General features: G+C 36.3%; 3 long non-coding RNA genes across 6 annotated transcripts; 2 read left to right on the plus strand and 1 right to left on the minus strand.

The window, feature by feature from the left end:
* Positions 1-1,906: 1,906 nt before the first annotated feature.
* On the plus strand, positions 1,907-10,694 carry LOC109619254 (uncharacterized). 4 transcript variants are annotated; one of them, XR_010709516.1, is made up of 3 exons: positions 1,907-2,154; positions 2,440-2,572; positions 9,960-10,694. It is a non-coding gene; the product is annotated as an uncharacterized lncRNA (long non-coding RNA). The 4 variants fall into 4 exon arrangements; XR_010709515.1 differs by having other exon boundaries at positions 1,911-2,154; positions 2,443-2,572; XR_010709513.1 differs by having other exon boundaries at positions 1,912-2,148.
* A 4,682-nt stretch (positions 10,695-15,376) lies between these two features.
* On the minus strand, positions 15,377-17,761 carry LOC105332335 (uncharacterized). The gene is made up of 4 exons (XR_010709517.1): positions 17,658-17,761; positions 16,999-17,056; positions 15,923-16,050; positions 15,377-15,464 (listed from the first exon to the last, which is right to left on the minus strand). It is a non-coding gene; the product is annotated as an uncharacterized lncRNA (long non-coding RNA).
* A 2,425-nt stretch (positions 17,762-20,186) lies between these two features.
* LOC105332336 (uncharacterized) lies at positions 20,187-22,278 on the plus strand. Its single transcript, XR_002200050.3, has 3 exons — positions 20,187-20,258; positions 20,498-20,648; positions 22,101-22,278. It is a non-coding gene; the product is annotated as an uncharacterized lncRNA (long non-coding RNA).
* Positions 22,279-22,735: the final 457 nt, after the last annotated feature.

Here is a 22,735-nt window from a genome sequence, read left to right on the forward strand (position 1 = left end):
ATAATGTTCTAGTTTATATTGATTGCATTCAAGATTATCCAGAAACGCATTGATTTAAACAAGCCCAAGGCAACATAACCTGTAGTGTGAATAAAAAACAAGAGGAATAAAAACTGACGTTGAGTCAATTTGCACATGTAGATATATGGCTTTGAGATAGTAGAATCGATGATTAAATGCACTTCATTTTGAATGTTTGTTTTCCTGCATGTTTGTTTCGCTGCAGTCTGTGGTATATTTTGTTCCCCTTTCTTCCATAAGTTGTCCGTTTGTCCCAATAAGTAGGCTAAATCTGACCTATTTGTTAGGCTTTCAATGTTTATTTAAAATAAGTATGTACAATGTCATGTATGTTCATGCATGAGTCTGGGTCGGGTACATATTTACAAGTCGTTCAGCTGCAGACTCCGGGGTACCCCCCCCCCCCCCAAAAAAAAAAAACTGCGAAATGAATCGGCAACGAAGATTCTGCTACATAAAATTGTAAATTTTGTCACTCACCAAGCAATAATTTATGAATTAATTTGCTACAGAATGACTTTCGCGAGGAAATATATAAGTCGTCAATTTTTTTGTCTTGTTTTATGCTTTATAGAAGAGTGATAAGATTGCAAATATTGTGTACGTCCATGTAAGCGCATAAATTTATTATAGATAAACTGCATTACATGTACAAAATAGCATAAATTCAAGGAATCTAATATTGTACATTATGTGTAATCAAAATGTTCTCTTAATGTAGAAGTATGCACTTTCGGTGTTAAATGTTCTGTTAAATGCAATAGTTCTCTAAATACATTCTCCGTGACATCTTTTCCGTATCAAAGGATACATGTAGCAATAAAGAAAAAACAACGAATGTGGAAAGAGCGAGAGAGAAATAGAGTGGAGATTCAATCAAATCCTTCAAGTTCGGGTATTTGATTCAGTGCTTACATATTACATGTAAGTACCCTGGATGGGAGATCTCTCTCTCTCTCTCTCTCCCCCCTCTCTCTCTCTCATATGTGGGCGTTTCACATGCACATGTACATAATCCTTATAATTGGTAACTACATGTATTTTGTACATGTTTCATAAGTTTTATAAATCCTATATGAATACTTTTAATGTAGAAAACTAGAACACTTGTCAATATTTATTAAAAAAAAATACAAAAGTCTGTTCTTCCAGAAACCAACTTTAACAACTTATTGTAGTGTAAACTTAACCTTTTTTCGTCATTATTACTCCTACTGTACATGTGATCCTTGACTGTGTTTGTGTACATTTGTATATACTGATTTTGAGTCTCAAATACCTGTGAACTTGTCTTGAGTGAATAAAAGAATTGAATTGAAAAAAATCAATCACTTATTTATACGTTCCATTGTTCCACGCATTTGCCAATACGAGTTTGGATATAATTATCTACTTATGTAATGCATAATGTTTTATAGTTAATCGGAATTGGTGAATACGTGTAGCGGTAGGTGTAAAGACGGTAGTGAATAAAAAAGGAATGAATGAATAAAAAAATGAACAAAATTTTAATTGAATGAATGAATGAATGATACTTTAAATTTTTTACACACATGATGTGTATTGTGTGTATTTTACAAACCTCCAAGGTTTGTTACATGCATAATTTTTACTATTTACAACGGACACCATTTCCAGAATTATGAATAATTTAAACTTATATTGTTTTAGATGTTTTATATAAAATTATGAATTTGTATTAATTTTGTATTTTACTCTCTCCCGCAACACCCGTTACTACACTTTGTTTCACCCCCCCCCCCCCCCCCTTTACTACACTTTATTTCTACCCCCCCCCCTTCCCCCCTCCCACTACCAAATTATTATTTCTGATGTTTCATTGTTTATGAAAATTATGTTTGACAGCTATTTCATTGACAGTATTTCCCGTCTGATATCAACTGTCTCCACGGTTTAATAGTTTCATGCATTTACCAAACACAATTGGTCATGATGACCACTCACTACACCGTTGGTCTCTCTCCTGCCCACGTGACTAAGAGCAAGGACCACGCATTGTGCTGAGCTGTCTTCGAGGACAACAGACGTTAGACTTACACCGTCGTAAGGCACAGGTTCCCGCCAAGGAAACGTTTCTTTGTTTTGAAACCATGTAGAACTTGAAAGGTACATGTACGTACATAATTTTGATATGCATGTATTCTTTATCCTTCTATTTTCATGCCGATTACCGATTATTATCTACGCTTAAAATCAAGATTTTAATGCGTTTTATTGAAAAAGAAAATTCTACCCGCTTTTTATGTACATGTAATGTGTAGACAATTCTACAAATGGCTTAACACTGCACAAGTGCTTTGTAAATGCTGGTTACAAGTGACAACTGTGATGATGAAAGTGTATATTAATAAGGTTCGAAAACTTTTAGAATTCTTCTTTGTTTCTCTTTTATATCAGCAGAAATCCTCTATCCGTTCCAATCTTCGTCTGGTGCTGATACTGACGGAACCAAGTACATGTAGATGGGAAATCTGAATCATGCAACGAATTGTAGAAAGACATCATCCTTATGCAACTCGGGTCTTCAAGTGTAAGTAAGATTGCTTTTAATTAGTTATTATTAGTTGATTGAATTGATTGAATGCATGACACACGTGTAATTACTGTGTTATTTCTCAAAGAGTAGTTTTGATTTTTTTTTAAATTTCGTTGAAGTCCGTCTAGTTATCATTTTAAGGGCGTCAATGAAAAAGTTTTAGCAGCAGTCATATTTTGAGCACATGAGATGTCAACCTATAAAGTATGTTTTGAAATTATTCTAATTGTTTTGGGGTTTTTTTTGGGGGGGGGGGGTGGTAGTGTTTTTACATTTCTTTTTATCCTAAAATGCATCAAAATATCAAATGCGCAATTTTTAAATGTGTAATCTTAAAGAGCAGGGTGGCCGTGGCCATTTTTAAACAATATTCATCCCCTTTGTTTAAGGATAAATGAAAATACATGTATTTAAATTTTTAGGCTAAGATTTTTTGAAATATTTCTTCCCAAAATTATAGTTTCCTTATGAATAGATCAATGTTAAATTCTAACTAAAGGTATACAGTCATGTAGATTTGGCGGGTAATGTGTTGACCACCCACGTGCACACTCCCTTATTACATTGTAACTTAAAATGTATGATGAATTTTGTTCAAAACAGATTTATAGCATTTTGTGTGCCGAAACATGCAGAATGTAGGGATAAACCTCAAGTTCATGCACCATTATATAATTTATTTCATGATTAATTTTGGACCTGTAAAAGAAGCACGTTTGATCTCAGAGCTTTAATTGTTTAAGTTTAAAACAATACAGTGTTGTTATTAGAATCGTTCAGTTTGCTGGAGGGGGGGGGGGGGGTAACAATTAAAGCTTGTGATATGTTTATATGTGAACCGATGTGCATTCCCCAAAACTGTTCATAAATCGGGGTATCCAATGTAATGTGTACAGGAACCAGGAATATTCTATTTTTTTTTATAACATGTAAATGTATCTCTTGCGCTTCTGCATGAATTGAATCCAATTTAACTCATATCATATTTGCACGAAATCCAAATGGAAGGGCATCTAAATAATTATGTATTGAGATCAACAGTTTTATGCCTGAGTTAAATTCACCCGGCCCCCCGGCCTTAAAAATTCATTTATTTAATCATTTTTGCCATCACAGCTCCTGTTTTAAAACTAATGAGAACATAATTTTGTGAATCTCTGTACTGGATAAAGATAAATACATATATGTATAAGACAGTTTTGTTGCAAAGCATCAAATCGTCTGCTAATATTTTAAACCACACGTAACTTTCCACAGAAAAAAATCTCTCTCTCTCTCTCTCTCTCTCTCTCTCTCTCTCTCTCTCTCTCTCTCTCTCCATTGCATTAAGAAAAACACAGTGCAGTGCAAATTTTATGAAAAAATATCCGTATTAGTTGTAACTCTTTTAGTTATATACATGCTTACTTAAATGATTAACCAGTGCAATTATATCGATTGCTTCTTGGACATTTTGATAGCATTTAGGGTTCTGCGTACTGGTTACCTCCCATAATATGTTATTACAGCAATTGATGATTGATATATATGCACTTAATTTAACTTATTTTGAACATTACCAATTTTTTTCAATGGCTCATAAAAAGTTCAGCGCCACTCAAGTATCACTCTATCTTTTTTACGGTACTATAAGCTGGGTTCACCATAAACTGTCAAATAAAATTTTTACTTTCAATTGCTGGTTGGATGATAAAGTGGGTTACATTCTGAATAATAATATCATCATGAAAATATCGGATTAAACATTTAGGAAATCGGAGTTAATGCCTAGTCATAATTAAAATACAATAAAATTTATGGAATAAAGAAAAAAATATGCTGTCATTATTTCTACATTTAATTATATCTCACGCAACGAAGTTGCGAGGGGTAAACTGTTTTTGACCCGTCCGTCAGTCAGTCCTTGTTGATTGTTTGTTGGGGTTTTTTTGTGTGTGTTTGTAAGCGCAACTTCTCTTAAACCGTCGATTGAAATTAGCGAAACTTTGCAGGCTTTTGGGACACAATGTGTAAACGTGCATACTACCAGGACATTCCGATTCCATTATTTTTTCTGGAAATTTTGGCCCTTTTGAACATAGATAGAAGGAATGGATGTATAAATTTGCAGGAAGTTTTTAGCTGCTGAATTTTTACGAGTTTTGCTCTTAATCAAATTATTATGTTTAGTTAATACAATTCATTTGTGTATCATTGTCAACTGATGCGGGAGCGTGGGGAATGTGAGCTTGCTCACTCACGTGAGTGAAATAATATGAGAAAGTCGAGACAAAAGGCAACTTATTGCTTTCCCCTCCACCCTCCACTACTTCCCCTTAAATGTTGTTGTTGTTTCTTTTTAGCTCATCTGAGCTGAAAGCTCAAGTAAGCTATTCTGATCACTTTTTGTCCGTCGTCCGTCCGTCTGTCCGTCTGTCTGTCTGTAAACTTTTTACATTTTGAACTTCATCTCTAAAACCGCTTATCCAATTTCAACCAAATTTGGCACAAAGCATCCTTATAGGAGGGCGAATATAAATTGCAGAAATAAAAGTCCGATCTGTATTCAAAGCGGAGAAAACCTTGAAACTGTAGAAAAAGGGGGGTGCATTTTTAAAAATCTTCTTCTCAAGAACTACTGATTCCAATTCAACGTAGTTTAGCATAAATTATCCTTATGGGAAGGAAAATATAAATTGCAAAAATTAAGGTCTAATTCTGTTTCAAATCTGAGTTATTACGAAAATAATAATAAAGGAAAGGCGTGTTTCAATCAGTTTAATAGCCTCGGATTCGGCATCCGGTAAAATGGGTAGACAAGACTTGACCTGGGCAAAACAAAAGATAAGCAGTTATTAATCTGCCAATCTCATTAAAATTTCAGGATATTTGATGGACCAGTATATTTGTATTTGCTGTAAATATTGCTGCAAAATAATGCGTATATGGAATTGACGATTGCCGATCTGCCCCGGCTTTTATTTTGCCACGGCCCGGTTTTGCTTACCAATTTTACCAAGACTCGTATTCCATACTTCTAAAACGAGGTTCTTTGTTTAAAGCAGCCATGACATTATACGAAAAAGGGTCGATCTGACTATGATGAATTTGCTTGTTGTGCAACAGTTCGCGTATGAAGGGAAATTTTTGAAACATGAAAAATATATTGGTGCCGATTTTGTGAAGTAAATTGAGGCTAAATATTTCAATGCGTTGACAGTTTTCACACATGACGTTGATGTTAGCTTGTTCTGATTTTCGTTTCGTTTTCATTATTTATGCTTTGTAACCTGGAAACTGTCGTCTGTATTTCGTGATTTTTACGTATCAAATCAAACAGAGACTTCGGTAAATCAAACAGTTCCGTTAACTGTTTACCTGCGCAAATTAAGCAAAATCTGATGTAGGAGTACTGAAATACAATTCATTCTATCGGTAATTCGGCATTATTTTTTGCGTAATGGTAGATTAATGCAATAGGTTTTTGTTGAGATGCTCGGCATTTTCTCTAGTTTATTCAGTTTAAATAGAGTTTGATATCGCTTACGGAAATATGTAGGTATATACATGTATATATATGATTCATTTCGAAAAAATAAATTGTGTTCTTTATTTGTTATACATGTAGTGCATGTTTCTTGTGTTTAATTGTTAACAATTTCTATTTACTAACCATTTTTGAGTGTTTGCTTCGAATTATAAGCAAGATACAGAGATTTGCTAACAATTCTATGTTTGTACACAGATCTTAAAAGCTAAAGATTAAATCAAAGTACTGATAGCACAGGGGCCAAGCCCATTTTAACATTAATTTCAATGTAACCATAAATAAAGAAAGGGGTCGAACTCTGACCCAGATAAAAAACTACCAGCTCGCTTCAAAAGCCTAATAAATTAATTATTTTTTACAACACTTGCAATATGCGTGTATTTTTCAGAAAAATAATGTCTAAGATACACCCATGCCGAATTTCAAGTTGATGGGTCTTAAAATAGCGAAGATATACGTCATTATTCTCTCGAATTCGCCAGTTTATTTTTACTAGGACATTTACCGGTCCAGGGCTCACGATGGGATTTTGCCTCTGACAACAGCAGTATTGCAACAAGTCGAGAAACATTCGCACTAATCTTTTAAAATCTCACATCAAATGCACGCTACTTACATCCTTAAATTCCGATAAAATTCCGTAAATACTCTCCAAACTGAACTTTTATTCTGCAGCCACATTGACTTCTGACAGGGCCAGCCATTTTGACGTCTTCGAAAAATACTGATTCTGATTGGACCATCAGGAATATTAACCAATGAAATTGAGTTTAACATTTTCTATCACAATGGCCGGTCTGGTCAGAAGTTGATGCGAGCTGGTAGTTTTTACTTAGGGTATTTCGATTTTCATTTTGTGACAGGTTTTAAAATAAACAATGAAATTATGCATGTAAATATTATCGAAATAATATGTTTGCTTTCCTACGTTTTACACCTAAACTTTGATGCGGTGATCATGTTTTCAATATGAATTAATGTATTTTATCCATGTTGAAAATTACGCTAAAGCCTTTTAATTAGCTAACTACAACAAAATCAGGCGATCTCATGCTAATGCCTTTGACTGAATAAAATATCAAATTTTTATATAATCATAACATTGGGATAAAATCAATTGAGTAAATCGCTTTGTCTGTGTTTTGGCTTTCAGGGTGGAATGCTACAACAAATTTTAATAAATGAACCGTTAAAGTGTCATTTATAAATTCATGAACATGACTTCGTTGTTCAAAGACAGATGTATGTCACATACGTTTTTGTTTAAAACACAAGGTTATATTCAGACGACACGTTCCTCAATGTTATATAACTTTTTCCAGGAATTTGTTTATGGTTTACTACTACTTCGACAAGCTCTCTTGCAAAAAATTAGGATACCTTATTAGGCATTTCTGCAAAATTCTAGAGTATGCAATTTCCTATATAATCTTCTGAAAATACACTTGAATTGCTGGTATAAAAATAAATAAATATACAGTTCAGGGAAATTCACTATGTTAAAATTCTATCTCGGCCGGGGCAGGGCTTTTAACTCAAGACCTTTAGAACCCACGCTCCTGACAGTGAGCGGCCACGGCTCTTACCACTTGGCCATCTAGGCACATATCCATATACAAGTTAATTTTAATCATTTTAAAAATAATTATGAAAATAATTTTTATTGGAACTCTTTATTACGAGGAGATACAAAAAATATGCTCAAAGAACGTGTTGTCTGACCTTAAGACAACACCAAAGCAAACACATATTTTCGTTTGTTAACAATATAAACATAAATAAATATAACACATATTAGTTCTTTTAGGTGAAATAACGAAGTTTTTTTTTCAAACAAGAAATTACTTTGTAGGAAATTAGTTTATTTTATTCTTTGCTTTTTTGTTCATTAACATGCCGATTGTCTTTTGACGCTGTATGTTTTCATGTAGCTTGGCTAAATCATTTTTTTTTCAAACATGAATGGGACCATAAAACTTTAACTCTTTTACAGTATTGATTTTTTAAAAAATACATTTTCAAGGGGAAATACTTTCAGAAAATCCCTGTATTCATGAAATGAAAATTCAGAAAAACTTAATACACATTTATTATACAAATGTGTTTGGCTGTGTTCATTTATATGTCAAGTAGAAATTGTATATCGGTCAAGTTTTTGTTAGAGTTGCTACCTTTTCGTCAAAGGTACTTTTTAGCTCACCTGAACCGAAGGTTTGAGTGAGCTTTTATGATCACTGGGCAAAATTTAACCAAACTTAGTACAAAGCATCCGTATGGAAAGGTACATGATTATCTAATTTTTTTAAAATAAAGGACTTGAACTTTTTTTTCAAAAGAAGATAATTGCGAAACAGTGAAAAAAATGTGTGTGCTTTAAAAAAAAATTTTTCTCAAGAACCCCTGCACAAGGAATTCTAATATCTACACCCTTAAGCTTTTATATATAGTGAAAATTCTAAATTGTTAAAAGCGTGACACCCAAACCGATATTGGGACCCCCAAAACGTTCAAAGTTTAACATAGAAATATATAGATGAAATGTTTAAACATCCATGCAAACATTGTCAAATAATATGCATTTTAATAGTCCCGGACCTTTGCTGGGGCCTCAAGAGAGGTTCAAAGTTTGCTATAGAAATATTTAGGGAAGATGTTTAAAAATTGAAAAAAAAATTACAACTGGTTTTTCAAATGAGCGATCTGGTCCACGGGCCTCGTACCAAATCCAACGAAAAACATAAAATTGATGCTGGTAAAACCGCATATTAAATTTATTGTTTTAAGGTATATCACTCCTCATGTTTTGATTTCATTGCGCAGATGTTCATTATATTTTAAATGAATTTGATTTTATTAATTTAAACCTCACAAAAAGATCATCATTTCATAATTACACAACATTCGAAAAGAAAATCCATTTGAATTCAAGAAACGAACAAGTTTTGGGGGGAACTATTTTCTCGTGCGGAAGGTTTTTTAGTCGAAAATGACAGAAACAAGCAATTTTATGAATTTTCAATATACTTTTCTTTTTATTATCCTTTATTCATTATTCTCATTTTTAACATTTGATAGGTTTGTGACATGTTCTATAGGTTCTCTATGACTTGTACTAAACTAAATTTTGAGAGAATGATAGACGTTTAGCATAAAATCATGCAAATATATAGAAAATGTCTGAATTTTTTTTTGACAAATTTTGCAATAATTTTACCTTTGAAGCCATGTATCTAAAATTTGAAATCACTGACCCCCATGTTTTATTATGTCAAAATGATACTGAATACATCTGTAGGCAAACTGGATTAATCTTCTTAAATTCTTGATATTCAAAATGTTTTTATTTCAAATCAAATTGTAACTATTATAAAAATTGTCTATTTTAAGTGCAAAAAGGTCATACAAACATTTATGCAGCTTCATGCAAATTTTTTTTCGTAATCCCTCTATTCAGTGTGACCATTGTACATAATTAAAAACAACATTTGAAGAAAAGAGTTTGCTTAATAAAAAATTCTGACAACAAATCCTAATCAGGCTGAAGGTGCATTTTAGGTGCAAAAAGGTCAAATTTAATTGACCATAACTCAGAGGGATGAACACTGACCTCCCATTATCTTTGTATTATTTAAGTGTGTTTTGTCTACAGATTTCAACAGAATACTTCTCAAGAAATTCTTGATACAAGAACATTGAGGAGTGGGATACCTTAAAGAAAACTTCAAGTTTTGGTTTTGTCACTTCTGGATTTTATTTACAGACATAATGTTTTTATGAAAACCCTCTTTGAAAAGCAACGTATACGTACCATAAGTAAAAGTTTTAATTTTCCCTGATTTATTATTATTGCAGCTTATAAAAGGAACCGTAAATCAAAACAAACGCCAAATCTTCAAGATTCTCCAGCATGTTCGAGGCTCTATCATTCAGAATTAGATTCTACTGCAGTACATCAGTATTCCAGCTTGTCGGATGTAATAAAAGACCAGAAGGGATAACGGAGGACAGTCATTGGACCTCCAAACGCTATCGTGTTTTGTTGAATATATTTTTTTTCTAAATTGGAGTCGCCTAAATTCTGTTTGTTTGATACATGGACATAACATACACTCGTCCTTGGAAAAAACTTCTTTGAACTTATTAAACTTATCAGACTTTAGTGTAAATTTATTGTCAGTGTCCCTTAAATTCTGACTACTGGACTTTAATATTTTTCTAAAAAACATGTATCAAATATAATTATTTTGATATTTATAAATAAAATTATCTTTGTTTTGTCATTTTGAGAGAGAGAAAAGAAAAGAGAAGGAGAAAAAGATTGATATTTGAGAGAAACAGAGAGATAGACAGTGAGAGAGAAAGGTGAGGTGACCAACTCTCTCCCCTCACTATCCCCTCTCTCACTCCGCAATCTGCCCTCTTTCCGTATCTTCATTTCCTTTCTCCCCTCCTTTGTTCACTCTCCCTCCCCTCAGGGGGTGAGATGAGAAAGTGGGGAGATAGAGAGTGGATGGGGAGGGTAAGGGGAGAGAGAGTAGTAGGCAGGGTGAGGGGAGTAAGAGTGAGTGGGGAGGGTGAGGAGAGAGAGTGAGTGAGGAGATAGAGAGTGAGTGGGGAATGTGAGGAGAGAGAGAGTGAGTGGGGAATGTGAGGAGAGAGAGTGAGTGGGGAGTGTGAGGAAAGAGAGTGAGGAGTGTGAGGAGATAGAGAGTGAGTGGTGAGGAGATAGAGAGTGAGTGGTGAGGAGATAGAGAGTGAGTGGGGAGGAGATAGAGAGTGAGTGGGGAGGGTGAGGAGAGAAAGTGAGTGGGGAGGGTGAGGAGAGAAAGTGAGTGGGGAGGGTGAGGAGATAGAGAGTGAGTGGGGAGGGTGAGGAGAGAAAGTGAGTGGGGAGGGTGAGGAGAGAAAGAGTTAGTGGGGAGGGTGAGGAGAAAGAGTAAGTGAGGAGAGAGTGAGTGGGGAGAGAGGGAGTTGGGAGAGTGAGTGGGGAGGGTGAGACGGAGTTAGGAGAGAGAGGAAAGAGTGAGTGAGGAGAGAGAGAGTGAGTGAGGAGAGAGAGTGAGGAGAGAGAGAGAGTGAGTGGGGAGAGAGGGAGTTGGGAGAGTGAGTGGGGAGGGTGAGACGGAGTTGGGAGAGAGAGGAAAGAGTGAGTGAGGAGAGAGAGAGTGAGTGAGGAGAGAGAGAGAGAGTGAGGAGAGAGAGAGTGAGTGAGGAGTGAGAGAGAGTGAGTGGGGAGGGTGAATTGAGTGGGGAGGGTGAAGAGAGTGAGTGGGGAGGGTGAAGAGAGAGAGAGAGTGAGTGGGGAGAGAGAGAGAGTTGGGAGAGTGAGTAAGGAGAGTCAGTGAGGAGAGTGAGTGGAGAGGGTGAGAGTGAGTGAGGAGATAGAGTGAGTGGGGAGTGTGAGGAGAGAGAGAGAGAGTGAGGAGAGTGAGTGAAGAGAGAGTGAGTGAGGAGATAGAGAGTGGGTGGGGAGGGTTAGGAGACAGAGAGTGAGTGGGGAATGTGAGGAGAGAGAGAATGAGTGGGGAGGGTGGGTAGAGAGAATGTGAGTGGGGAGGGTGAGAAGAGTGAGTGGGGAGGGTGAGAAGAGAGAGTAAGTGGGGAGTGTGAGTGAGGAGAGAGAGAGAGTGAGTGAGGAGAGTGAGTGGAGAGGGTGAGAATAGTGAGTCGGGAGGGTGAAGAGAGTGAGTGGGGAGGGTGAGAAGAGAGAGAGAGAGTGAGTGAGTGGGGAGTGAGAGTTGGGAGGGAGAGAGAATTGGGACGGTGAGGAGAGAGAGATTGAGTGGGGAGAGAAAGAGTGAGTTGGAAGAGAGAGAGTGAGTGGGGGTGTGATGAGAGAGTGAGTGAGTGGGGAGGGTGAGGAGAGAGAGAGTGAGTGACGAGTGAGAGAGAATGAGTGAGGAGAAATATTGAATGAGGAGGTGAGGAGAGAGAGAGTGGGTGAGAAGAAAGAGAGTGAGTGGGGGAGAGAGAGTAAGTTGGGAGGGAGAGAGAAAGAGTGAGTGGGGAGTGTGATGAGAGAGAGTGAGTGGGGAGGGTGAGGAGAGAGAGTGAGTGAGGAGATTGAGAGTGAGTGAGGAGAGTGAGTGAGGAGAGAGAGTTAGTGGGGAGGGTGAGGAGAGAGAGTGAGTGAGAAGAAAGAGAGTGAGTGGAGAGGGTGAGGAGAGAGAGAGAGAAGAGAGAGATAGAGTGTGAGTGGGGAGGGTGAGGAAAGAGAATGTGAGTGGGGAGGGTTAGGAGAAAGAGAGTGAGTGGGGAGGTCGAGGAGGGCTTGAGCGGGGAGGGTGAGGAGAGAGAGGGGGAGGGTTATAACAGAGAGATAGAGTGTGAATGGGGGGAGGGTGAGGAAAGAGAGTGTGAGTGGGTTAGGTGAGGAGAGAGAGGAGGAGGGGGAAAAGAGAGAGATAAATGGTGAGTGGAAAGGATGAGGAAAGAAAGTGTGAGTGGGGAGGATGAGGAAGGAGAGTGTGAGTGGGGAGGGTTAGGAAGGAGAGTGTGAGTGGGGGGGGGGGGTGAGGAGAGAGTGTGAGTGAGGAGAGAGAGGAGGAGGGGAGAAAAAAGAGATAAAGTGTGAGTGGAAAGGGTGAGGAAAGAGAGTGTGAGTGGGAAGAGTGAGGAAGGAGAGTGTGAGTTGAGAGGGTGAGGAAGTAGAGAGTGTGAGTGAGGAGGGTGAGGAGAGAGTGTGGGTGAGGAGAGAGAGGAGGAGGGGGAGAAGAAAGAGATAAAGTGTGAGTGGAAAGGGTGAGGAAAGAGAGTGTGAGTGGGGAGAGTGAGGAAGGAGAGTGTGAGTGGGGAGGGTGAGGAGAGAATGTGAGTGAGGAGGTAGAGGAGGGGAAGTTGAGGAGAGAGAGAGAGAGATGTTGGAGTATGAGGAGAGAGAGTAAGTGGGGAGGGTGAGGAGAGAGAGAGTAAGTGCATTCGAAGGGTGAGGAGAGAGTGAGTTGGGAGGGTGAAGAATGAGAGTGAGTGGGGATGGTGAAGAAAGAGAGTGATATGGGAGTATGAGGAGAGAGAGAGAGAGTAAGTGGGGAGGATGAGGAGAGAAAGAGTAAGTGTATTGGAAGGGTGTGGAGAGAGAGTTGGGAGGGTGAAGAGAGAGAGTTGGGAGGGTGAGGAGAGAGAGGAGGAGGGGGAAGAGAGAGATAAAGTGTGAGTAGAAAGGGTAAGGAAAGAGAGTGTGAGTGGGGAGAGTGAGGAAGGAGAGTGTGAGTGGGGGGGGGGGAGAGAGTGTGAGTGGGGAGGGTGAGGAGAGAGTGTGAATGGGGAGGGTGAGGAGAGGGAGAGTGTGAGTGGGGAGAGAGAGTGTGAGAGGGGAGAGTGAGGAAGGAGAGTGTGAGTGGGGAGGGTGAGGAGAGAATGTGAGTGAGGAGGTAGAGGAGAGAGGGAGAGTGTGAGTGGGGAGGGTGAGGAGAGAATGTGAGTGAGGAGGTAGAGGAGAGAGGGAGAGTGTGAGTGGGGAGGGTGAGGAGAGAATGTGAGTGAGGAGGTAGAGGAGAGAGGGAGAGTGTGAGTGGGGAGGGTGAGGAGAGAATGTGAGTGAGGAGGTAGAGGAGAGAGGGAGAGTGTGAGTGGGGAGGGTGAGGAGAGAATGTGAGTGAGGAGGTAGGGGAGAGAGGGAGAGTGTGAGTGGGGAGGGTGAGGAGAGAATGTGAGTGAGGAGGTAGGGGAGAGAGGGAGAGTGTGAGTGGGGAGGGTGAGGAGAGGGGGGAGTGTTAGTGGGGAGGGTGAGGAGAGTGTGAGTGGGGAGGGTGAGGAGAGTATGAGTGGGGAAGTTGAGGAGAGAGAGAGAGTGATGTGGGAGTATTAGGAGAGAGAGAGAGTAAGTGGGGAGGATGAGGAGAGAAAGAGTAAGTGCATTGGAAGGGTGTCGAGAGAGTGAGTTGGGAGGGTGAAGAGAGAGAGTTGGGAGGGTGAGGAGAGAGAGGAGGAGGGGGAAGAGAGAGATAAAGTGTGAGTAGAAAGGGTAAGGAAAGAGAGTGTGAGTGGGGAGAGTGAGGAAGGAGAGTGTGAGTGGGGAGGGTGAGGAGAGAGTGTGAGTGGGGAGGGTGAGGAGAGGGAGAGTGTGAGTGGGGAGGGTGAGGAGAGAGTAAGTGCAATGGAAGGGTGAAGAGAGAGTGAGTTGGGAGGTTGAAGAGAGAGAGTTGGGAGGGTGAGAAGAGTGTGGGGAGGAGAGAGAGTGAATGGAGAGGGTGAGGAGAGAAAGAGTGAGTAGGGAGGGTGAAGTGAGAGAGAGAGAGTGAGTTGGGGATGGTTAAGGGAGAGAGAGTTAGTGAAGATTGTGAGGAGAGAGAGAAATAGTGAAGAGGGTGAGGGGAGAGAGTGTGTGAGGTCAGAGAGAAAAGAGGGAGAGAGAGGATATGGAGAAGGGTAGAGAATGGGGAGAGAGAGGGGGAGCGAGTTAAAGTTGCCATTTTAAACGATTTTTCAAAAGGAAATCAATAAAAACATAGAGGCAGTTTATAAAGCCCAATGGCATTAAAAATTAAATTATAAAATTCATTATAAACCACTATATACCAGAATCAGCTGGAATTAGATAATAAAAAAACCCCTTTAAATCCCTGGACAAATCAAATTTGTCGTCAATTTCTGCTATTTGGTGACATTATATAAATAGTGCCTGTTTGGGAGGGTAACAGTTGAAATTGACACCCCGAGAAAACCATTGTCAACCGACGCGAAGCGGAGGTTGACAATGGTTTTCGAGGGGTGTCAATTTCAACTGTTATCCTCCCAAACAGGCACTATTTATTTATTTTGTTATACTGTATGTCTTAATTTTTAAGAAAATTTTACTGCTTTTATATAGGAATAACGTGAATTTTACAGCGAACCGTACGCGCATAATTTTCGCGCATGTAACATGTTTTAATGTTACCCGTTGCTAAGTGCGTTGCTAACGCTGAGGGTAATAGAAAATATTATTAACTGCGTCTTAACCAATCAGATTTCAGTATTTAACATGAAAGTATAACAAAATATATTGTAGCGAGTATCGGGGGAAAGAAGTAAAATATTCACAAAAATTAGGAAGTATTTAAATATATCATGGCATTTTCAACAAATACCCGTATGGTTCAATAGTAAAAATTGAAAACTTTCAAGACGGAAGATACAGAATGACCAATTTTTAATCGTAAACTAATTGATAGTGTAATAAAAAAACCATCGTGCTAGAAAATCTATGAAAGCAGTTGAGCAAATTTATCAAGTCGTACATGTAAGTATCGCATAAAAGGAAGCAAAAAAAAAAAAAAAAAGGTTTCGCAATTGTTTAAGAGGTTTATTTCTTTGCGTTCACCATCTTGGTCTTTACACATGTTGATGTTCCGCTGGTTGAGCTTGTTCCTTGCCAACCTGAAATAAAAAAAAAATAGATATAAATTAAGTGAAACATTTAATAAAAATAATCATATGCCCCATGCATTAGCGTAAACCTGTTTGTATTTCCCAACAGGACTATTTGACCTCCACATCATTTATCAAATCTCTAGATTTATCTGAGGTACATGTACATCTATGCAAGTGACCAATAGGTTATCATCATAACATGTTGTGGAGGCTGGAAATTAACCATCAGATTTGCTTTGGACTTAAAACATGTTATTTTTGTCCATTAATTATCCATAAATAGAAAAAAAAAAAGAAATCAAAATAGTCTAGATTTAAAATTTGAAAATTGTCCTATATTTTTATGCAGAGCTCTTTATCATTAGGAGGTGAATAGAGCCTTAAATACCCACAGCCCATCCTATTTTCTTAAATGATATTCTATAAGTGTAAAAATATGTATCCAAGTAAATTAGAGGGTAAACCTGCTGGTGTTTTCCTACACAGTTGTAGCATTTACACTCGGAACTCCACCAACCACAGCTTCCGGACCCACAGTGAATGTTGACGCAGTGTCTGTTACAGTACGAACAGCTGGTCGCCACGGTGGAGGCTGTGGACAAAAAAAAGTAGCTATCAAATCAAAGTACTGAAATGCACTAAGTTTTTCAGTACGATGAAAATGTGAAAAGTTGTTCTGAAGAAAAGTTTGTTTAGTTTGTGCCATGTACAGTTGATAATTGGAGTTTTTCTGACAGTTGCACTGATGTAAAACAAAGCAAGCTTTTGCTACGTCAATGAATACCGGTAAACTTTAAGTAATCCTCTTTTTACTAACTGAATTTATAGACTGTTAAAAACCAAATTCTTTAAAGAGCTGAGAAACAGAATTGTTAAAAACAAATCAATCAATATCTATACTACTATATTAAAATAATAGACTCGAATTTTTGGACTTTAATACCGAGAAATCGGATGTATATTGTCTTTTGTTTTATATATTTTTCACATCATTGGTACTTGGAGATTCCCAATTCGTTTTTATTTTTTCTCAATCAGGCTTCGCTAATTTATAATCAACAAAAATTCCTTTAAAAAATCCGGAAATCGTCTTAATTTTTCGGATTTTACAATCTTGTGCATGCGCAATACATTCACGCTAAATCACGGGATGCTCTTTAGTTTATGTTTCCGCAATGTCACATTTGCATAAATAAAATAAAATAAATAAATGCGTGCACGGGTCAAAGTCTAGTGTATAATAAGGATTAAAATTCAGCCCTCTCATAATCTTTCCGTGAATATGTGTACTAGAATGCATTTTTTAATAAAAATATTTCTTTCTTGAGTCTTGAAGATTTTGGTCTTCGTTGTTCAATTCAAAGTGATATTTTTACCGACTCAGCTCAGTATGATGTAGTTTTCTGATCGATCGTTACTTTTTGGCGAAGTTGCAAATATGTCAATATAAGCTTGTTAATTTGATTATTACAGTATTCAATATAATGATATTTAATCAAATTCAATTTATAAATTTTATGTAAAAAAGATAAATGCTTACATGCACATAACAACAGCAAAGCCACGGATGCCAACAAACAAATCTTCATATTGGTGGACTGAAAATTGTAAAAAAAATTCTAGATATAATTATATAATATCTATTGTACAACAATGCAGGTGGAAAAAAGTTAAATAGAGAGACTAATAGAATAATTCATTATTACGAGTGTGGGATAGTGAAATTCCACCGAGGGGACAAGATTCACTGTCTGGGACGAGGCTTTGCCGAGTCCTAGACCGTGAATCTTGGCCCCGAGGTGGAATTTCACTATCCCACACGATTATATAATGAATGATTATTTTTCTCGCATTATATTAGCTTATAAAAAGATGTTTGACAACTTTCTGTTATGACGTTCAAAAGATTACTTTCGGTTTATCCCTCCGCGTGCTTCAAATAGTACAAGTTAAATGAAAGCATACGACAGTTTTTTCAATTAAAATATGAAAAATTGTAATTAATTATGCAACACAATTACTTAATGGATAATCTCAATGCACTATTTTGCATTTCCCTACAGCGGACAACGTTTGTTTACGTTTTAAAACAGCGTAGTTATACACAGTGTAAGACAGAAAAATCTAACACTGCTGTCTCACACCGGACAAACCGATCTCACACCGGTGATAATGCGAGAAAAATAAATATTGGACTACCTGTTCAGTTGTTCTACACAGTTCACGTTGGTTTTCTCCTGTACATTTTTGTTTGTCTCTCTTTATATATGCTTTAATAATCCCCGCATCCTTAACATTAAAATCGACCTTTTAGATTATAACTGATGAATTGGCAGATTTTAAGGAAACACATACACGATCTAATGTAGATACTGCAGAGGATCCGGAATTAAAGCAATTGGTCATTGTTAAAAAGAATTATCTTTTGAGAACCACATCTGGCGCCATTTTGAAACACGTTTCCTGCACTCTCAGTGCTGATAAATGTGTGATGTGACAAATATGATTTTTTTTAAATTATCGTCAATATACTATCAGTTACAACAACTCGTTGAGGATAAGCTAGTATTAAAATTGTTCAATAAAGAAATATTTTTTTCAATTGTCCGTAAAAAACGCCCACCCCAAATATTTTTTGGTGAAATTATATTGTCATGTAGATGTATGTGTTCATGACAACCATCCTTATTCTATGACATTAATTAATAATTAATTAATAATGATTAATTAATAAAAATTCAATGACATTGAAATGTGAAGATAAATAAAATCAAATGAATCTTATGTCTGACGATGTGTCCTAACATTCCTCCCAAGGTCTTATCTTAGGAAAGCCCCTGCTGAGAAGGGCGTGTTCACTAAATTTTTATAAGATACAACACAAGACTGATCCTTAGTTTAGACATTATAAATTAAAATGGAACATTGTAAGGTCAATTTAAGAAACGTTTCAAAGATATAACAACCATATCGAAGAAACAAATTTGTAACATAAGAAGTCTTCACTTGCAATACAATAAAAAATAATATTATTACATCTACGACAAGTTGTCAACTAGCATCCAGATTTCGTAATGTTAAAATCACTATCAAACAGTGTTTGACGAAAAATTAATGCAAATGTATACACTTTATCTATTTTAATTTTATGCAGTGAATAATATAATACCGTTATGCTCACTTTACTTGAATTCAAGCCATGTTATGTGTTCCAACCTTACCTCGAAGTCCGTTATTGGTTTGTTCAGATTTATTGATCAAAATTATTTGAAAAACATAATTAAGTATAAAATATTACAAAACGGATTGAAAAACACATTTTAGAGGCGAAATTCTCAAAAAGTTTTTTTGTAGCAAGTCTACCAAGGTTTTTAGAACAAAAAAATAATGATACACAAAGTCTAAACCGTAATATTATTGAAAATGGGACGATACGGTACAAAAGTCGTAAATATGTAGGTAAACGGTTTTTACGATACAAACCAACACTATCCACTTTCTGTCTTTAATTAATAATGACTTGCTGTCACTTGTAATTATTTGTTATGGTAAAATAGATTGCGTATTGTATACATCAGAATTTCAGCTTTAACATTGTCATTAAAAGCAATATGAGCTGCAATTTTCGTGTTGATTTTTTTTTTTTTTACAAAAAAAAAATATCATGGTTTTTAAATGTCTGTTAGCCATTTTTTGTGGAAAAAGTCGTTATGAAGCCTAAATTGGAGCAAAATTGAATTATTGTCGTCCTGAACAAAAACTGATCTGCTATAATTCCTTAGAAGTAAAGCCTTTCTTCTGACAAAAATTAATGATTTTTTCAAATCTTATAAACATGAAAGTTTGAGTTACATGCAGACTTATCATACTAGCAGGTTTTTGCAGCAAAATGAAATTCTAAAAAATACAGCTTATATTGCTTTAACTTATAGTGCTATCAGTAAGTATTGGAATAATTTTAAAATATAATTACTTATTTTAAAAAGTTCATATAGTCTTTTCCATTTATTCATGTACCGAACCACAAAAAGCTGCTATGATAACAAACACATAAAATTATTCAGTTACATCTAGCACGTGATTTGACAACTGAGTCCATTTTCTCGGAAAATACAAAATGGAATTGAAGAAAAGGAAATGAAAAACAAAAAATCCTGACGATGCATTATTTTGATGTTAAAATACAGTGCCATTCACGCGCATATACGCCCAGCTGTTTTCTGTCCATCTTCCTTAATTTCGGCGCACTTGAGGTTAATCACTCATTTTTGGACGTTCACGAGATAAAAAAAATTATATCAAGATAAACGCAACATCTGGTTATGGTCCCTAATTAAAAAGACGAAAGTATAAATAGTATAAAAACGCTGATGTCCAATTAAATACAATAACAATCCATCCAGGCAAGGTTTGTTGTTTCTGAACAATATTCTGTCGTGAACATTTTTTAAAAAGTCTGTTTTTAACCTTTTTATCTCTGTCTTGTTGCTCTCTCTCTCTCTCTCTCTCTCTCTCTCTCTCTCTCTCTCTCTCTCTCTCTCTCTCTCTCTCTCTCTCTCTCTCTCTCTCTCTCTCTCTCTCGTTCACTTTTCCAATATAAACGGTGCATTTTATTGTCTTTATTGTACGTTCATTAGTTTTTATTTAAACAATAACTCGTTTATTCTTAGAGCCAAAGTTATTTTTATACAAGACTTTATGAACATAACTAACAATATTTTTTCTCTTTATTTCAGAGTCGAAGAAATATGACTTTGAGAATCTATATCCTTGTGTGTTTTTTCGCATTTCTGCTGGATGGTAAGAAATAATTCTACCGATTATTTATTCATTAATGTATATTTTAATTTTGCTTTGATTTGATTTTCGAATGAAAAGAAATGGTAAAGAAATATACAAAGAATTGAATGGTTTAAGAACATCATTACCTCCAAATCAAATGCATGCCCTATAACAACCAAACTAACTAAATCTGTTTGAAGCTTTTTTCGAAAAAATTTTTTCATCATGTTGGGTTTAAAATCGTACACCTTTTTTAGAATCGGACGCTGTTTGCGCCGGGTGTAATGCATCTTGTGTAAGAAAACACTGTTCTGGAGGAGACTGTGGGTGGTTTTGGGGGAACGACAAATGCCACTGTCACGGATGTAGGAGGAAACAGGCCGTCAGGGACTCAAGCGCTGATCTAAGGTATGTGTATGTTGTATCTGGTGCACGTTATTTAAACTTTTAAACAAGGGGGGTGTTTGATTATTTTTCAATAAACAGCAAAAATTTCACCGACTTTATTGGTCACTTAATTAGATAATGAGAAGCCGGAAGGGATTCTTAGAATATTTGATCAACTACTAAGTGAAACAAAGTTTATACATGTACATGTATCCCAGTAAACTTGCTAACATTACTTTTTATTATTTTTATTTACGTTTGAGAAGAGAGATCGTTCATATTTATGAACACAAATGTGTTTTATTATGTTTGTGAAAAGTTCTGAAATATTATTTTGACCACATACAGGGTGTCCCATAATATCTGATACCATTTACTCTTTGAGTAACTTTTAATTAAATTTATTTAACAGAAAACCAAAGGCATTTTCATAACTGTATATGATATAAATTTTCACTCAAATTTCACAAACATTTATAACCTTATGACAAATTGAGCATTGTTTTAAAAAACACAACAAAAATGAGAGTGCGTCAAAATGACGTCCTTTTTAAAGCGCTAGGCATAGCTCAGCGCTTTATGGTCGTTAGACTATTACTTCCGGTGCATAGTATAACCGCCCCCTATGAGCAGAAGTATACATCATTTAACTGGTTAGGGAACCAGTTTCAGGGGTTTATGCACATAACTGCACGGACTATTGTGAATCTAATGTAAGGGGTATTGTGAATTTAATGTAGGGGGCTTTCATACAGCATTGCACGGGTTGCCACGCAGTGATGAGGAAATATACAGAAGCTAAAATGTTATACATGTATACATATATCTGTTATATACATACAAAAGCTTGGTTAGCGCTTTTCATTACTACCAGTACTTTGATTTATCAATGACAATGTCAATTGGATGAGTAAAGTTACTCTGACGTGTACCGATCCCATCTTCTTAAATCTTCTAACTATATAAAGAATCGGTTGCCTGCTGAATTGTTTTACCGTAGGGTAATCTTGTTCAATGATTCATATACCTATATCTTGAGTCTGTGTTGGAAAATACAGTTTTTAAAACGGATGATACCAACTCTCTTGTCCAATTCATTTTGAAAAAGTTTCAATTCAACCAAAGAAATAAGATGCAATTTTCGTGACATCATAATTCAACAAGAAGCACATTTTTCTGCTAAACTGGAAAAGATTAAACTATTTTATGTTTTATTTGAGTCACAGAATACACGTTTTAGCCAAGCAATGATTAATTTACATGCATTTCAAATGGTATCAGATAATCTGGGACACCCTGTATAATGTTAAATACTTTAATTTGCATATTTTAACCAGATATCATTTGCAATAATTGTAAGTAGTTGAGTTTGATGATTGTTTAAATGTAATTGTTGAGTATTTTTACCAATATGCTTATTATGTAACACGATTGGAATACTCCAAAACCATTCATGTCTGTTTTTTGTTGCAGGAATTTAGCGCAGCTCCTCTCTGAAGAAAAATAATTTTGTATCTAGCAATGAATGTCGTAAAAATTGAAAGTCAATAAAATTGGACTCTGCTACATTACATGTATCATCATATTGTTGAACGGTTGTAACTCACATTCAAATGAAATGAACAAACACTTTATAATAAAATAGCTGAAATAATAACAGTGGTAATATAACATAAATTAACTAAATAAGAACCTAATGTATACCTATGAGAGGAACATGATCAAATATCTTTATGAAGAGTCCAAGACATAATTTTTACTAACAAAGAATATCACATTATCAAAATTAAAAGAAAAAAGAAAAAGATAGGGCCGTGTAAACACTGGTAACTGCTTTATTACATTACATCAAGCACAATAAATAAACAATGCAATAAAGCAATATCGTAATAGTTTATTTGACTTTAAGTTTCTTTGGTACTTTATGTTTGGGTGCTTTCACGGATGACTTCACATACGATCTAATGAACAGGAACAAAAACAAGGCACCGGTCACAGTTGGAGGAACAGCGGAAGTTGTATCTCCCAGGGAAACATGGGTAAACACTGCTCCGATTGAAATGAATGCAAGAATTGCCGTGGCCACAGTTTTTAATTCATCGGATATG

This window comes from Magallana gigas, chromosome 9, assembly GCF_963853765.1.
Source record: "Magallana gigas chromosome 9, xbMagGiga1.1, whole genome shotgun sequence".
In the NCBI taxonomy this organism is placed as follows: Eukaryota; Metazoa; Mollusca; class Bivalvia; order Ostreida; family Ostreidae; genus Magallana; species Magallana gigas.